Below are 16674 nucleotides of genomic sequence, written 5' to 3'. Positions count from 1 at the left end.
CGCCAAAGGAATGGTTGAGAGTTTTAAGTGACTAGGCCCTGGTTATCTTCGAGATTTTGTGACTTCTAACTAGCTAATTTATTTTAGCTGGTTATTTTTTAAAAAATCATAGTAACATTTGCTAAGCAAATACTTTTAGCCACGCCCAATTTTTTGGGTTGATTATAGCAATTTTTGTTGGATTATTTCGTAAAATTTTGTAAGGATAATAAAAGTGTAATAAGTCAAAAAAAATTGTGTTGATATGTACAAAAATTAAGCTTAAAAGTTTTGTAAAAATTTTATTTTTTAACTTTACTCAAGCCAAGAAAAAAGTAAGCTTACAATTGAGATTTTTTTGATGGAATACATTTATGCACCTTTTCGATGCTATTAAAGAAAAATATTGAGAAAAAATTTTCAACAAAACACAAGTGTACATTGGTTTTTAACTGAGAACTGTTTTCTGAACGTACAAAACAATATTTGAGATACAGCATATTTCAAAACTGTATAAATAGGTCTACCACGATATCTATAAATTAATTATCTAGAAAGTAAAAATCTCGAATATGAAAATCTCGAAAACAAAAATCTAGAATGAAAAAAATCTCGAAAACAAAAATCTAGAAAATAAAATCTCGAAATGCCAAAATCTAGAAAAAAAAAAATCTCGAATGCAAAAATTCAAACATACATTCTAGAAAACTTACTTCTCCCTAACAAACTTAAAGTTGATAAGTAAAGTTTGTTATCAATCATACAATTGCACATTGCTACACATGCACCTTTCTTATTGTTTGCAAAAATTTTTTTTCTTGCTCAGAAAATAAAATATTGGGTAAACTGATGTATTTGTGTTTTATTGACTTTTAACTGTTAAAAATACAAACAAAAATCTCGAATTTATATTTTTTCTAGATAGAGTCTTTCGAGATTTTTGTTAATTTTGGATTTTTGTGGATTCGAGATTTTTGCGTTCTAGATATTTTTTTTTATTTTCGAGATTTTCGGCATTCGAGATTTTTGGCATTCTAGATTTCGTCATGATCCCTGTATAAATGTATGGTGTTTTTAAACGTGTTCAATAGCTCTAATTTGATACAGGTATTAACACCTATAAAAACAGAGTTAATCAAGTAAAAAGGGTTTTCGAGACTCTTGGCGGTCAATAACTTACACGAGATTTTATGAAATTTTTTTCCACAAAGTTTAGGATACTTTCTTTTATACCGATTTAAAACTCTTATTTTACTCTACTAGAACAACGAATCTTCAAAGCAGTAAAAAAACTCAGCCCCATAAGGTTTTTGAGATATAAACTTTAAAAATTTCAAAACATCATCATAATAGTTTTTTTAAGGAAGCTGAAAGGCAAGAAGTAGATTTTTTTCACGATTAATGGTTTTTATACATTTTTTTTAAAAATCTTCATAAGTTGTTAGATTTCAGCTTTCTTATATAAATCTAGAGAAAACACTGAAGCATTTATGCCACAAGGGTTGTTAACAGAAAAAGGAAAAAGAGGCTGGGATGCGACCCACACTGATAACTTCCCATACCGTCTGTTGATTTGTCTTGATTATGTACTCGTATCAATTTTTACCCAATTTGCGAATTATTTTTTGTAGATTTTATTTTTTATGAAATAACGGACTGTTACTGAATATCGAAAACAATATTTTCTGTGAAATAAATAAGTTTAAAGCCAATATTTTTAATTTTTGAAAAGCTATTTGAGTCGAAAGTAAATTTTTACCAAGATTTAGAATTGTTTAATTTTTAGTTTTATTTTTTGTAAAAAAACTATCAATTCGATTTTTTTCAAAATTGTATCTAATGTTGAAAACAATATTTCTTATAAGACAAAATTAGTTTGAAGCCAATATTTTAAATTTTTGAAAATATATTTGAGTCGAAAATCAATTTTTACCAACTTTTGTTAAATTTTTTTTAGGTTTTTAATTTTTTGTACAAAAACTGTCAATTCGATTTTTTTCAAAATTTGACTGAATGTTAACAACGATATTTTTTTAAAGATAAAAGCAGTTTAAAGCCAATATCTACAATTTTAAAAAGATATTTGAGTCGAAAATCAATTTTTACCAACTTTTATACTTTTTTGTTAGGTTTTTATTTTTTGTAAAAAAAAACTGTCAATTCGATTTTTCTTAAAATTTGTCCTAATGTTGAAAACAATATTTCTTATAAGTAAAAATTAGTAAGAAGCTATTATTTTCAATTTTTGAAAATATATTTGAGTCGAAAATCATTTTTTACCAACTTTTGTTAAGTTTTTTCGGTTTTTTACTTCTTTGTAAAAGAACTCTTTTTTTTTAAATTTTACTAAATGTTGACAACAATATTTTTGAAAGATAAAAGTAAATTAAAGCCAATATCTCAAAAAATCAATTTTTACCAACTTTTATTAAGTTTTTTTTTTAGGTTTTTATTTTTTGTAAAAAAAAACTTTCAAATAGATTTTTCTCAACATTTTTCAGAATGTTGAAAACTATATTTCTTATAAGATAAAATAAGTTTAAAGCCTAATTTCAAGTTTTTGAAAAGATATTTGAATCTATTTTAAAATTTTACCAACCTTGAGTAATGTTTTTTTTTAGGTTTTTATTTTTTTTTTTTTTAAATGTCAACTCGATTTTTCTCAAAATTTTATCAGATTTCAAAAACATTATTCTTCGTTGCACAAAATGGTTTTGGAGATGAAATCATATTTAAGACGTACAATTTTGGAGGTGACAATTTTTTTTTCAGTTATTTTTTTATTTATAAAAAAACCGTTAAATGGATTTTTTTCAAAAAATATACTTCTTTGATATCACGTTACAATATATTAAATAAAATTTAATTCAAGTCTCTAGCGTTTTTGGTTCGTAAGATATTTAGGGTTTACCAAATTGTTCACCTTTTTTTCAAACTGCTATGGTAAAAAAAACACCCACGCATTTTTTTTGAGAGCCCTTTCTGCATTTTTCTGCTTTTTTATCTGTATAAAAAAATTTATTTGAAATCGATATCTCTTCTGGTTCTTGAGCTATGGTCGACGAAAAAAACGTCGCGAACGTACGGACGTACGACTCGACTCTAGGGACCTTGAAATGTCAAAATTTTCAATTTGACAAATCGGACCCATTACAATAATTTCCTATGGGAAGTTTAAAATGGTTTTCAAGTACTTTCAAGGTTTGTGTAAGGAATTCGTTGTTCAATCAAATTTTCGAAATACAGTCAAACTTCCCTGTAACGAACTTCTACATAACGAAGATCTCTCTATAACGAATTGATTTTAAGTACACATCTTTTTGGTTACTTTTTAGGTGTATTTTGATCTCCTTATAAAGAATTTCCAGAAAGCTAATTTTTCTCTACAGCGAACAAATTATGTAGTTGAAAATCCAAATCTCATACGTTTTTGTTTCCGAATAACGAGTATTTTCAAATAACTTTCTGTTAAAAACAACAGCATGCAGAGAAAAAAAAAGGATAAGGGTATTTCCCCAAGATTTTAAATGCAAGCATTCTATGTTCAGGATTCAGTGAATATAATTGGAAATGTCTCGAAGTATCACTTCTCTTGAAAAAAGTTGTTGATAGTTAATAAAGTTGAAGAAAGATTGATATTAACTTGCTATTGACGTGTTTTGAACCTTTCTGGAGATGAAGGACTAATTTATTTGCATCTCTCAATTTATTTGACGATTTTGTTGAAAAAGAAAAATGGAAGAATGTTATCCAAACTAAAATCACTGATTTCTTTAAATAAAAGTAAAAATTGAAAATGTCTACGATGTTCATAGGGAGGCAGATCATAACGATATTCCCAGAGAAGACCTTTTAGGGCTAAGAATTTCGTAATAGGGAGTCCACACCTGCGAAGCATATTCAAGATGAGGACGAACATGGCAATTAAACAAAGAAAGAGTAACATAGGGATAATTGAACTACTTTGCCCAGCGTTTTATAAAACCAAGCATAGAACTTGCCTGTGTAAACTCTTAAAATTTGGAGACACGACAGAGTTTTTGCTGTGATATACTGACGTTACGACGTCATGTGACGTTACTGATTAGTTTTTTAGTGAAAGTTATCGTCTGGCATTTTAAAGGGTTGAGTAAAAGGCTATTTTTCCCACACCAAAATGTGAAACTATCAATGTCGACTTGTAAAAGAATACGATCATGGGTGGACTTTATTATTTTGAAAATCTTCATATCGTCAGTAAAAATGAGAAGATCAGTTGAGCGTAGACATGACGATACATCGTTAATGGACAGGATGAACAGAAAGGGCCAAGATGGCTTCCTTGGGGAACACCAGATTGAGCAACAAAAGGTTCAGAATGACAATTTCTAAATTTTACTTCGTAGGATCTGTTTTCAAGGTAGGACTTAATCCAAGGTAAGAAAAATGGTGGAAAACCAAGAACCTTAAGTTTAAATAAAATAATTCCGTGGCTAAGTTGGTCAAAAGCTTTAGAAAACTCAGTGTATACACAGTCAACTTCATAACCTTGTTCTAAAGCGTTTGAACATATGTTTGAGAATGTGAGGAGATTAGTAACCGTTGATCTTTTTTTCACCATGCTGACGTTCGCAAATGATATTTTTACTAAAATATGCTACGCTTTCACAAACAACTTGTTCAAATACTTTAGGAATGCAAGAAAGCTTTGCAATGGGCCTGTAGTTGCTTATATCTGACTTGTTACCTTTCTTGAAAATTGGTGTTAGAAATGACTTCTTCCATATACTGGGAAATTTGCCTGTTTTTAGAGAAAGTTTAAAAAAAGTAAGGGGTTTAACTAAAGCATTACTACACTTTTTTAGTACTATCGGGGGAATACTATCAGGACCGTCTGAGCAGTCATCATTCAACGCAGATAAAAGATCAAGAACCGTACTCTGTAGCACAGGTATGTGACTACAGCTAGTTTGCGAAAAGGTGTGAAGATTAAGAAAATATACATCATCAACTTCTTGAGGGCTATTATCAAATGACTCACGGAAATTCGTTGCGAAAGCGTTACAGATATCAAAAGTTTTATCTAACGAAAGGTTCTTGTAAGTGAAGTTAACTGGAAAGCCATCTGATTTTTTCTTTGAGTTTACAAAATTCCAAAATTTTTTAGGATTCTCTTTAAAAGAGGTGCCCATATCAGTAACATAACAAGCATATAAAAAATTAGAAAGAGATTTAAATTGGTTAAAGAGTTCAACATAAAAAGAGAAGTTGACTGGAGACAGAGTTTTGAGATCCATACCTCTTTTTTTTTGTATCATAATCATTTTAGGTTCTTAAATTGATCGGGTTAAAAATAGGTGCTCAGCTCTATTATTTTAAGCTGTTTAGTATGAGGTCATGTCTCACCCATTAATGGTTTTTTTTCTATTAATCAAACAATTTTGAGAAAAAATCGAAGTAACGTTTTTTAAAATTAAAGAACTATAAAAAAACATTTCAAATTCGATTTTTGATATCTCATGAATAAAAAAAGGTATTGACTTCGACTAACAATCTAGTTAACAAAACCAAATTGTGGAATCAAAATATTATTGCTAACTTTTAGTTTATTTTTTTTAGAAAAACATCAATTTTGTTTACAAAACACAAAAACCTATAAAAAACCGTTCTCGACTCAAGCAGACTAAAAAAAAGATATCTTCTTAAAATTTTCATATCACACATAATATTGTTATAAATATTTTAATGAACTTTCAGACAAACCTTGTGCCGAGGAGCCTTTTTTTAAAAATTGATTTAGTAAAAAACACCATTTACATTTTTTTAAAAGTCTTTTCTACCATATTTTGATGTTATTATTTTTAAAACAAAATTTATTTGAAGTTTATATCTTTGCTGGTTTTTGAGATATGATTGATGACCAAAAAATACCTTAACTGTAGTGATTTTGAAATGTCGAGGAATTTTAAAATGTTCAATTTGACAATTTGGAAGTTAATAAAAATTTGACAATTTGGAAGTTAATAAAATCTTAACACTCTATCAAATTCTATCTAGAAATTCATACAAAGATGTTAAATATAACAAAAGCTATTTTGCTTTTCATAAATTGCAAAATTGTTTCAACTGACAGACGTCAAAATTTGATAGATTGATCAATTCTAGTTTTAGTGGTTTCTTTTGACGTCTCCTAAATGTATCTCTTTCCCATTTGATAGTGTTAGAAAGAGGCAAAAAAGTGGCAGACGTGTTTAATTTTTCTTGCAAAAATTGTTGGAGCAAAAGTTAATGATAAAACGTCAAAATAAGTCGCCTTGCAAGAGTAAGTATTTTTAACTCCAAATGTACTTTCAAAAAGGACATTAATTACAAATAGTCAAGGCTGTTGTTACATCAAAAAATCATTTCCTCAATCACTTGATTCGGAGTGTACCAACAGTGTTTTATATACAACATGTATTAATAAGAACCAAGGACATGGTTGCTTTTAAGTCTTCAATATATCTACTTGTTGTAGGTAAAAGAAAAAATACAAAAAGAAAAAAACCAACCAACATTCGCCTTGAGGAGAAACTTACTAAAAAAAATATAAAAAGAATTTTTAAAAAATCGTACCAAGTCAAGGCATTCCTATAGCTACCATCAGGCATCTACCTTAAGCTAAAGGCACACACAATCCTTTGCGAAAACAAGGAGTAAAAGTTGATTATGTCCTTATCAAAACATTTAAATACTCTTGGTTGGTTTGGTATATATGTGTGTACTTTCTTTTCATGCCAATAAGCAGAAATAGTTTCCTATTTTTCTTCTTCTATATAAAAAGGACGGTGAAGAAAGGATAAAGAAGTATGCTTCTACTAGTTTTAAGACTTCTCCTTACCCTTTGATAAGATTAAAAAGAAAATTTAAAACTCTTTGGCTGCTAAACTATTTTGAGAGCACTAAAAGGTGGTACTTATTTTTGTTTGTAATAAATTTACTAATTTAACCAAACACACTACATCTCCATTTTATAAACAAAGAAAAAAAGGGTGTAACATTTTAAGGATCAAATTAAATGTAATTAAGTTCGTGTCAATTTACTGATCCCTCTTTCTATGAGTGTGACTTGTGTGTTATGTACATTGTACCTACAATACTCAACTTGTAGACTGACTGACGGATATTGAAGTGACATTGTTGTTTATAAGATGAGGTTTTACAACTTGTAACGGTTTTATTTTAATGGAAGTACCCAGAACAATAATATTAAAAACAGGTGTGTGCTAATGGATGGATATGAATGTTATAGACATCATCAGGAAACACAAAAATAAAAGAAAGAAAGAGAGAAAGATATAAAAAGAAAGTGGGCTATTATTTGTTTCGTTTCACTTCTGGCTTTGACTCTTGGAATTATAAAGTAAATAAGTTGAGTGGAATATCGTGAAGGTGTTAAGGCAATTTTGTAGAGTATGCTCTTTGGGCTAGAAGGAGTACCTAGGTACTTTTATAGAAAAGCCACCTACTTAAAACGTGTTCATGATTATTTTTCATTTTTTACATAAGATGTTTGGCTGGCTGGCTTACTGGGGTTGTATTCAGTCTTTTGTTAAGGAGAAGAACTCTAGAGCTGTGTACAATTGAAAATCAATTCTTAGAAGCCAAATTAGGGGCGGAATTTTTGTAATTTAATGACAGAGGTAGATGCTGAACTTATTGCACACAGCTGCATTTCTTGGTTTATTAAAATGGAGTGCAAGACTTTAACAGAAAAATACTGTCGACGTTCTTCAAAACTAGGTTTTTGAGCTTTCAAATAAGTTTCAGATGTCAATCATTAAAATAAAGTTAAAATTATAAAAATTCAATTGACATTTCAATCATTTTTTTAAATACTTAACAATCTAAATTATTTTAAAAATAGTGTTCTCCTTAAACTTCTCCTTACCTCATTACCGATGTTTTTTGTGTTGTAATTTGAACAGAAATTAAGAAAATATTTATTTTTAGCAGCTTGACATTAAAATACGCTAATAGTACCACCATACTTTAGAAATATTTTGAATAGACATCAACTCAAGACTTGAATAGTTTTTTTGATTGACCAATTCTTTAGATTTTAAATAACGCATTGTTAACAGTTAACAAGCATTTATCAATGTCATAGTGCCATTTGGTGGTGGTAAAAGTTAAAATGTATGCCTATAGTTTTGAATGGTTTAAAAAAATATAAAATGGCTTTTTATTCTAAAAAAAAAACAATGAATTAAGCTGATTTTAAATATTTTTAGCATTTTGCTGTTATCTCGTAACATTGAAGTTAAAATCAGAACTGCTCACTTCAAATGACGTTTGAGTTTCTGAAATCTGTAGTTAAGGCCTTAGGCCTACAAACTGATTCTATTTGTTTTAAAGGTAACCGTACGACCTAAAAATTGAAATGCAAGGGATTATGGTAGGGAAAAACTCATATGTACTCGGTTTTCGAATTTTAATATTAAAGGTATTAAAAACCTATTAATTATTTGAAATAATCAAAACTTGTAACGCGTTTATCTAAATATTTTAATTTTAAATTTGTGTGGACTCAACTGATACAAGTTTTAGCTAAATTACTTGAAATTAAATTAATTCAATGAACAGTTTTAGTGTTTTTTTAACATTAATTTTGTGTGCATAAAATGTTTCAATTTTTTAAAAATATTTTTGTTATATTAAATTAAAAAAAATATTAGAATATTTTTTTAAAATCCAACCAATCTTTCATAATAATTCAATAAATTCATTAAATTTTGGAAATTTTTATATTTCGGTAAACGAAGTTATAGAAGACTTAAACACTGACTTAAAATAAAAAAGCAGGATTTGATGGTTTCCCACCAATTCATTTTGAAAATACCGCACATGCAATTGCTTTACCACTTAGCATTATATTCAACCGGTATATTGAGTCAAGCATATTTCATAAAAGTTGGAAAAATTCTTATATATTTCCTATTTACAAAGCAGGTTCAAAAAATGGTGTCCAAAACTATCGTAGAATTTGTAAAATATCAGATATCCCACTACTTTTCGAAAAGTTGATTTATTTTCTTATAAATCTTATGCTTTTATTAAAAGTAGTGATATCTTCAAGGCAACATGGTTTTGTAAGTGGTAGATCTACAACACAAATCTTATATTTTTTTTCTAATTTTGTGTTTACAACCATGGAGAAAGGTTTTCAGTGCGATGTGATCTATACTGAGTTGCGTTGACCATCATATCTTGCTGTTTTTTTTTGAGAAATGGAGTTTAATAATTTGTATTGTTATAGTTAATTATTATTATTTATAATTTTGTAATAAGTAGTCTATAAGAGCTATATATGTAAATAAAAAAAAATAAAAATTGGAAATTTGTGATCATAAAATATTATTAAGACAATATAAGAGGTTGTTCGGAAAAAAATCAGTTCATTACAAATTCTAACCAAATTTGAAAACTAAATAACGGTTTTATAAAGCAATACAAAAATATGTTTTTTTTATTAAAAGGAGCCAATTAAAAAACAAAATTTTAGAGAAATTTTCATAAAATAATTAACCGGGCTGTTTATGAGAAATTTTGAACAATAGATTTTTGAGCAAAACATTTCTTTCTGTTTTTTTTTACATTGTTTAAATATCAGAAAGTCTTTAAAAAATTTAAAAAAACGCCAAACGCAAATTCGAAAATTTGAACTTCAAGTTTAAACTCAATTGACCTTATGGTTTTTGCTGTAGGGTCGAGGGCAGACAGCTACACAGACGTACAGATTCTCTGGACCCGAATTTTTCGACTTCTCTAAAAAACGTATTTGTCGAAACAATTTACGAATGCAACATACTGCCATACAAAAATCATGCATTTCATATAATTGAAAAGTTACGTGAGCTGAAAGTCCGGCCATGGACACTGAAAAATCGAGAAGTCCGTCATCCCAAAAAATATATAGGTTTTCAAAGTCGCTTATTATTGAAATTATAATAAAATGTCAAAAATTATGACATATCGATTATAATCGATTTAATTTTGTTTTTTGAATGTGACTTCTTCAATAAATTTGTCAAGAACTTACTATTTCAAAATTTATTTCAGAGAAAGTCGTTATCCTAACTGAACAAACAAACCTTTAAATTAAAAAAAAAGAAAAAGGCATTGGTAGCAGTGACCTGAATTTCATATTAAACTCAGCTCACTCTGAAGTAAACTATGAAATCCCTGCTATAACGGATGTCCGTATTATATCTCTATCAGAAGAAGAAATTCTGTCGGCGCTTGGTAAATTGGATAATAGTCTTAGTCTCCTACCCGATAATATTCCTGAAATCTTCATTAAAAATTGTGAGTACAACTTATCGAAACCACTCCAAATAATTTTCAATCAGTCTCTTTCAAACCGTGTTTTTTTCCGATTCTTGGAAACTTTCTTTCATCACACCAATCTTTAAATCTGGCTCTAAGCAATCAATCGAAAACTATAGACCGATTGCAAAGCTCCAACTGATTCCCAAAGTTTTTGAATCCTTGGTTAAAATCAAAATGTATGATGCTGTTAAAGCACATATCTCACCCTATCAACATGGCTTTGTCAGTGGAAAATCCAAAGCAACAAATCTCACATTATTTACGAACATTGAGAAACGAAGCCAAGTACATGTTATCACTGACTTCTTAAAGGCATTCGATAGAGTTAACCATAAAATTCTTTTGTTAGAGCTTAGATATTTGGGTTTTCACTTTCAGATGTTAAATTGGGTTAAAAGCTCTCTAGAAAATAGAGTGCAAGCAGTTAGACTTGGTCAAATTAAATCGGAATTAATTTGTAATTATTCAGGAGTACCCCAAGGTAGTCACCTGGGCCCCTCTTGTTTTTACTTTTTGTTAACGATTTACCTAAGGTTGTTTTAAAATCAAGTTGCCTGTCTTTTGCTGATGATTTTAAGATATATCGATCAGTAAATTCACTCTCTGATTGTATGCAACTTCAAAAAGACTTAACTTGTATATCAAAATGGTGTATGTTTAATGACCTTGACTTAAATATCAAAAATGTTGTGTAATGACATTTACAAGATGTAATAGTCCGATAGTCTTTAACTACTCTATATCTGAGAACGTACTTCGAAGAGTTTAGGAATATTTAGGAGTTATTTTTGATTCTAGGCTTGATTTCAGAATGCATGTTGACTATATTGTATCTAGAGGCAATTCTATGCTTGGATTTTTGTTTAGAAATTCTAATGAGTTTAAGTGTTCTTATACTGTTAAATCACTTTTTGTTAGCTTTGTTCGTCCAATTTTGGAATATTGCTGTGTAGTTTTGTCTCCTTAACACAAAAATGCTTCTAATAAAATTCAAAAAAAGATTCACAAAATATTCTCTTCGTAAACTTGAATGGACTTTGCCCTTACCAACTTATAAAGATCGGTGCGCATTAATTGATATAAAACCTCTAGAAACTAGGAGAATTTATTTCTTGATTGCACTTGCTAATGATGTAATAACAGGGCACATTAATTCTGCTCCTTTAGTTGAAATGTTTATAAAACATACACCAGCGCGTTGTCTTAAGCCAAGGGCTAATCATTTTTTCTTCATCACACATCATTCGACGAATTACGGATTAAATGAACCGGTTACTAAAGCGTGCACATTTTTTAACAAAAATCTCATTGTAATTCAACATGACTGTTCTAAAGAATTATTCAAAAAAAGAATAATAATTACCATTATTTATGTAACTAATTGATTAAGTTAATTTATAATATACCTAATTCTGTTGTTTATTATTAGGACGCAATGTTTTTTTTTATTTAATTTTAGCTATGTCTAAGAAAGTAGTATGTACTTATAGACCAAATAAATAAATAATCGAAAAAGTGTTTAAGAAAATTTAATTTACAAGTAATTGTTTTTAAATTTTGTACCAAAACAAGGCTCAAAGCCTAAAAACCATGCCAAGAACTTTAACTGGCGGTTGAGGGAAAAACAAAAATTGAAAAACTTAATTTTTTCGGTATTTTGTCAATTAGGAAATATGTCTACAAATTTTGAGCAATAACAATATGGAATAACCTCTATGAGACGTTTTTGTATCTGAATTCCAAGATTCGAGGATTTGCTCCCACTTGAAAAATCATATTATTTTTACTACATATGATTTTACATTTAATAAGAAGTAAAATGTAGAAATAATAAGAAATAAAGATCCCTTTCGCAAAGAAAAACTGTATTTGTTACCTTGAAGACATAAATTATTCAAAAAACAGTATTTTCAAAATTGGACCATTTACCAAGTGACATTAATTCTAAACTGTTCACCAGGATCAATAAAGATAAGAAAGATAAGAAAGCTTTTGTTTTAAAACCTAACTCCATATGTTAATATATTTTATAGCCCAAAAGCCAATTTATGCAGATTACTCTGTGGTTATTCATAATTATTCAACCATTAAAAGACCAATTTTAAGTTAAGAACTATCTTCTTTTGACACGTGTATCAATATTATTAAATATTATTCAAAAACATTTGTCTTTTATATAAACATTATTCATAATTTTAAATTAAAGGTAATCAACCAAAAGTCTTTGCTTCAATAGAATTCCATATTTATATAAATTTAGATTTACATATTGTTGTCAGAAAACACAATAAAATATGTTTGATTGGAAATTGGAAATAGAAACACACTTTAGGCGATTATCTTATGGATAAGCACAACATACGATGAAATTTATAATTGATATCAATGTGTGTACATGTTTTCAAAATTATTATTATCATCTTAGGTATAAATATTATATCTTTATACAAAGCAGATAAAACATAAATGCCTGCGAACAATTTCTGTGATATATTTATTAAATATTATAATAATTTGATTGTGAACAAAACTAACATATATCTAGAGACAAAAATGAATACAAAGAAAATTACCTTAAACAAGGAAAGATAAAAACATATAGGGTGGGTCAAAAGTTTCTACAATATTGTAAAATGCATACTTTAAAAAGGACTAAAGTAACTTAATTTTATTTTTAATGAAATTAACTTTTTGGTCGCACGAACTTGATATTTTTTTCGAAAATCGCTAGAGTGTTTTTTTTTTAGATTATATTTATAAAAAATTAAATCAATTGGGTGGCGCAACAGTCCGTTGAGAACTAGGCCTAGAGTGACTTACAACTCTCAACAATTCTTGTGTGCGAGTATTGTTCTCAGGGATGGAGAGGACCTACAGTTTTAAGCCAAATCCGAGCGGCTATTTTAAGGAAGCACTTTTTATGACATGAATTACTCTCGAAGAATTTGTCAATTCCTCGCAAGAGGTAGTAACCGTAAAAAAAAACTTTAAATGTCACAGGCAGGGATCAAACTTAAGACCTCTGGCATGACAGGCCACCGCACACTTAACATCATGCCACGTGTACTACAGAAATGGAAATGCTTGAAAAATATTGACCCGTTTTTAAGAAAGAATTTTAAAGGGAACATATTTAATATTTTTGAAAAATTTGTAAATTTTTGATCATAAAATATTATTAAGAGAAAATAAAAGTTTGGTCAGAAAAAATATTTAAATCGGTCAATTAGTTCCTGAGAAAATTAAAAAACAAAATTTTAGAGATAATTTAATAAAAATCTACCAGACCGTTTTGTACGAAATTCACCCTCTAGCGCAGATGATATGGCATTGGTAGTAGGATTTCTTCAAGAGGAAGGTTTAGTTGATCTTTCTCAAAGAAAAACTGGCACACCCCCAAAAAAAAAGGGATTGTTGAACGCATCCTTGTCAATGTTTTGGATTGTGCAGAAACATCGACACTTAGGTAGTTTGGTCGACTCAGTGTGTGCTGCAGTCTATTGCGAAGAATTGTAAGAACCGAATTAAAGCTCTTTCTCTACAAAGTAGAATTGGGCAAGAACTTAAAAAAATCAAATGGGGTGGCGCAACAGTCCGTTGTAAACCAGGGCCTAGTGACTTACAACTCTCAACCATTCCTGTTTTGCGAGTACTGTTGTCAGGCATGGAAGGGACCTATAATTTTAGGCCGAATCCGAACGGCTAGTTTGAGAAAGCACTTTTTCATGACAAGAATTACTCTTGAAGGATTTGTCAATTCCTCGCAAGAGGTAGTAGGTACCCGCGAAAATTATTTTTTTTTTTTAATTAAGGTGGCACAGGCAGGGATTGAACCCCAGAACCCTTGCATGACTGTCCAACGCACTAACCATCATACCACGGGTACTACAAGAACTTAAGCTGTCCTGAAAATCCAAAATCCCGATTAACCCAAAAAATCCGAAATTTTCCAACGATAGAATGTATTATGTAAGAATTTCTTAAAAGTTAAGAATGCCTTCTTCAAAGAAATATTTTATTTTATTTTCGAGAATTAGGCCCTTCTAGGTTTTGGTTTTTCGGGATTTTGGGGTTATGGATTCTATAGCTTTGGCATTATGGGTTTTTTCTTTGGATCTTTGGTTTTCGGGATTTCAGGAATAGTTTCGAAAAGGTCAACATTTCATTGGAATGTATTCGGTGGGATTTACTGCAACAGAACCGTTTATAAATTCATTACTATCTCGAAACTGAAGGAAACAATTCGTGCTTAAATACGGGCGCTGTGAACAGATGTTCCACAAGGTGTTGTGAAAAACGCACTACAAATATTCCTTCTCTGTGAGCATGTAGTTGTTATTAAGTTTAGGGACACTATATTTTACACTCAAAGTTTTTTTTATTCCTTTAATGTACCAAAGACACAGTTTGAGCATTAGAAAAAAAGTTAAGGTTTGGAAACAAGCTAGTGGTTCAGATCGGTTTTGAACTCTTAAACATTGCATTGCAATAAAAGATAGACTACGAAAAAGTATTTCACATTCGCGTTGTACAACTCAAAAAATAATCTCTTAGCTTCATAGTACGACCGAAATTTACTCAAGGGTGAAGTGATGGGCGAAAATTTAAGGTTAGAAGCTTCATTAAAGCATAGTCCGTTAAAACAACGTTTAAAAATGGTGAAAAAAGACACTTTACTACGAGTGACGTATTTGAGCTAACTAAGTAATTGTTACTAATTATTTTAAAAGCCCTTCTTTGAATGGTGTTCAAGAGATTTAAGTAAGTTACTAGAGTATCAGCCCAGAGATGGAAGTTATACTAAAGTTTTGGACCAACATATATAAGCTTTGCAGCTTCTTGCATCGTCTCAGAAAACCTAAACATCTTGCAGCATTTTTGGCGACATTACGATCGATAAGTTCCACATGAGGTGGTGGCTGATGTAAATAAATTATAGTATGTGATTTTCAAATACATTTATAGTTCAAAATTAATTCCATAAAATTCACTTTTGACCCACCCTGTAGAAATGCCTATAAACAGACTGACGCTTAACACAGAAAGACAAATACTCATATATACATATACGTAGATTTATAACATAGCTGACAAGAATGCAAATTGCCCAGGGGAGAGAGAGGGGGAGGATGGAGTTAGGTGCGAGGAAACAAGGATTTATTTATAATTACATATTGCTGGTAATTTAATCCAAATCCACACCAATGTTGGTTTCTTGTTGGAAAGATTTTACTCCTCATCTTAACTCATCTCAACTTAACTCATCTTATTCGATTGGACGACCGACGAGAAGGCTTAGCTATAACTTGGCATCTTTATCCCAACACCATTATAAAGCTTCCTGGAAGAGATTATGGGGACAAGGGATTTGTCTCTCTGTGATGAATATACTATATACTATATACCCACATTGTGTACATATAAAGTACAAGTATATGAATGTTTTTAGCACAAGCACCTAAATCCCTATTTAATGCCACATCTATACAGCAGGAATCTTGAATACTATGGCTGATTGTAAGTCCGCATCAATGCCAGAAGCAATTATTTTAATGATCCCATTGCCTGACATTCAAAAAAGTAGGTAAATATTCCTATACACACATGATGTGGGCTTCTGTCCCTGTTCCTTTATCCCTTGTTCCAGGTCCCTGGTCCACATCCCAATGGGAGATGCCGAGGCGAGTGTGTGATGGCATATATCTATGGTATGGTACAATAAGATATTCTCTTAAATCTTCAATATGTGTTATTCCCCTTGAAGTGATGTGTTGGGATTATGATCTCTCAACTTCTTCCTTGGCTCGTTTGTGAAAATTGCAAGACACATCATCGTTTACAAGAAGGGTATGGGCAATGGGCTGGGCATGGGTATAGGCATGGGGTTGATATCCTAACAATAGTCTGTCAACATGGGAAATGAATGAATTTTAGGCCTACACTCTTCTCTCTAAGACTTGGAATGGGGACGTCCAAAGACAGACGATGACGATGAAGACGACGAGCGACGCTCATATAACACTTAAGAAAATTCGTTTCTAAATAACTTGAGTGTTGTATAAGGGATTTCTCATTCGTTTGCTGGTTCTCACTTTTGCACCCATTTTGATGAGAAGCTATTCCTTAATTTATAATACCAAATGTAGGGTTTTAAGATTGAATAATTTGTGGGAGAACTAAGTAACGACCGACATACAACCCAAGACCGAAGACTGAAGACCGACACGACCAACTAAGACGATTTGATATTCTCGAGAATGTTGTGATTACAAATTATTCAATTGAACATTTTGGACTTTGGTGTTTTGGGGTAATTAAATAAAAGGGTTTTATAAATGTTTTGGA

At 30.1% G+C, this 16674-nt stretch overlaps 1 protein-coding gene across 2 annotated transcripts in view; it reads right to left on the bottom strand.

The window, feature by feature from the left end:
* The window catches only part of LOC129947255 (bifunctional heparan sulfate N-deacetylase/N-sulfotransferase), a 339584-nt gene that overhangs the window by 47240 nt on the left and 275670 nt on the right, over window positions 1-16674 (bottom strand). The gene's annotated exons all lie outside the window — the stretch shown is intronic.

This window comes from Eupeodes corollae, chromosome 2 (assembly GCF_945859685.1).
Source record: "Eupeodes corollae chromosome 2, idEupCoro1.1, whole genome shotgun sequence".
NCBI classification, from domain to species: domain Eukaryota; kingdom Metazoa; phylum Arthropoda; class Insecta; order Diptera; family Syrphidae; genus Eupeodes; species Eupeodes corollae.
This window is presented reverse-complemented; position numbering and strand designations above follow the sequence as displayed.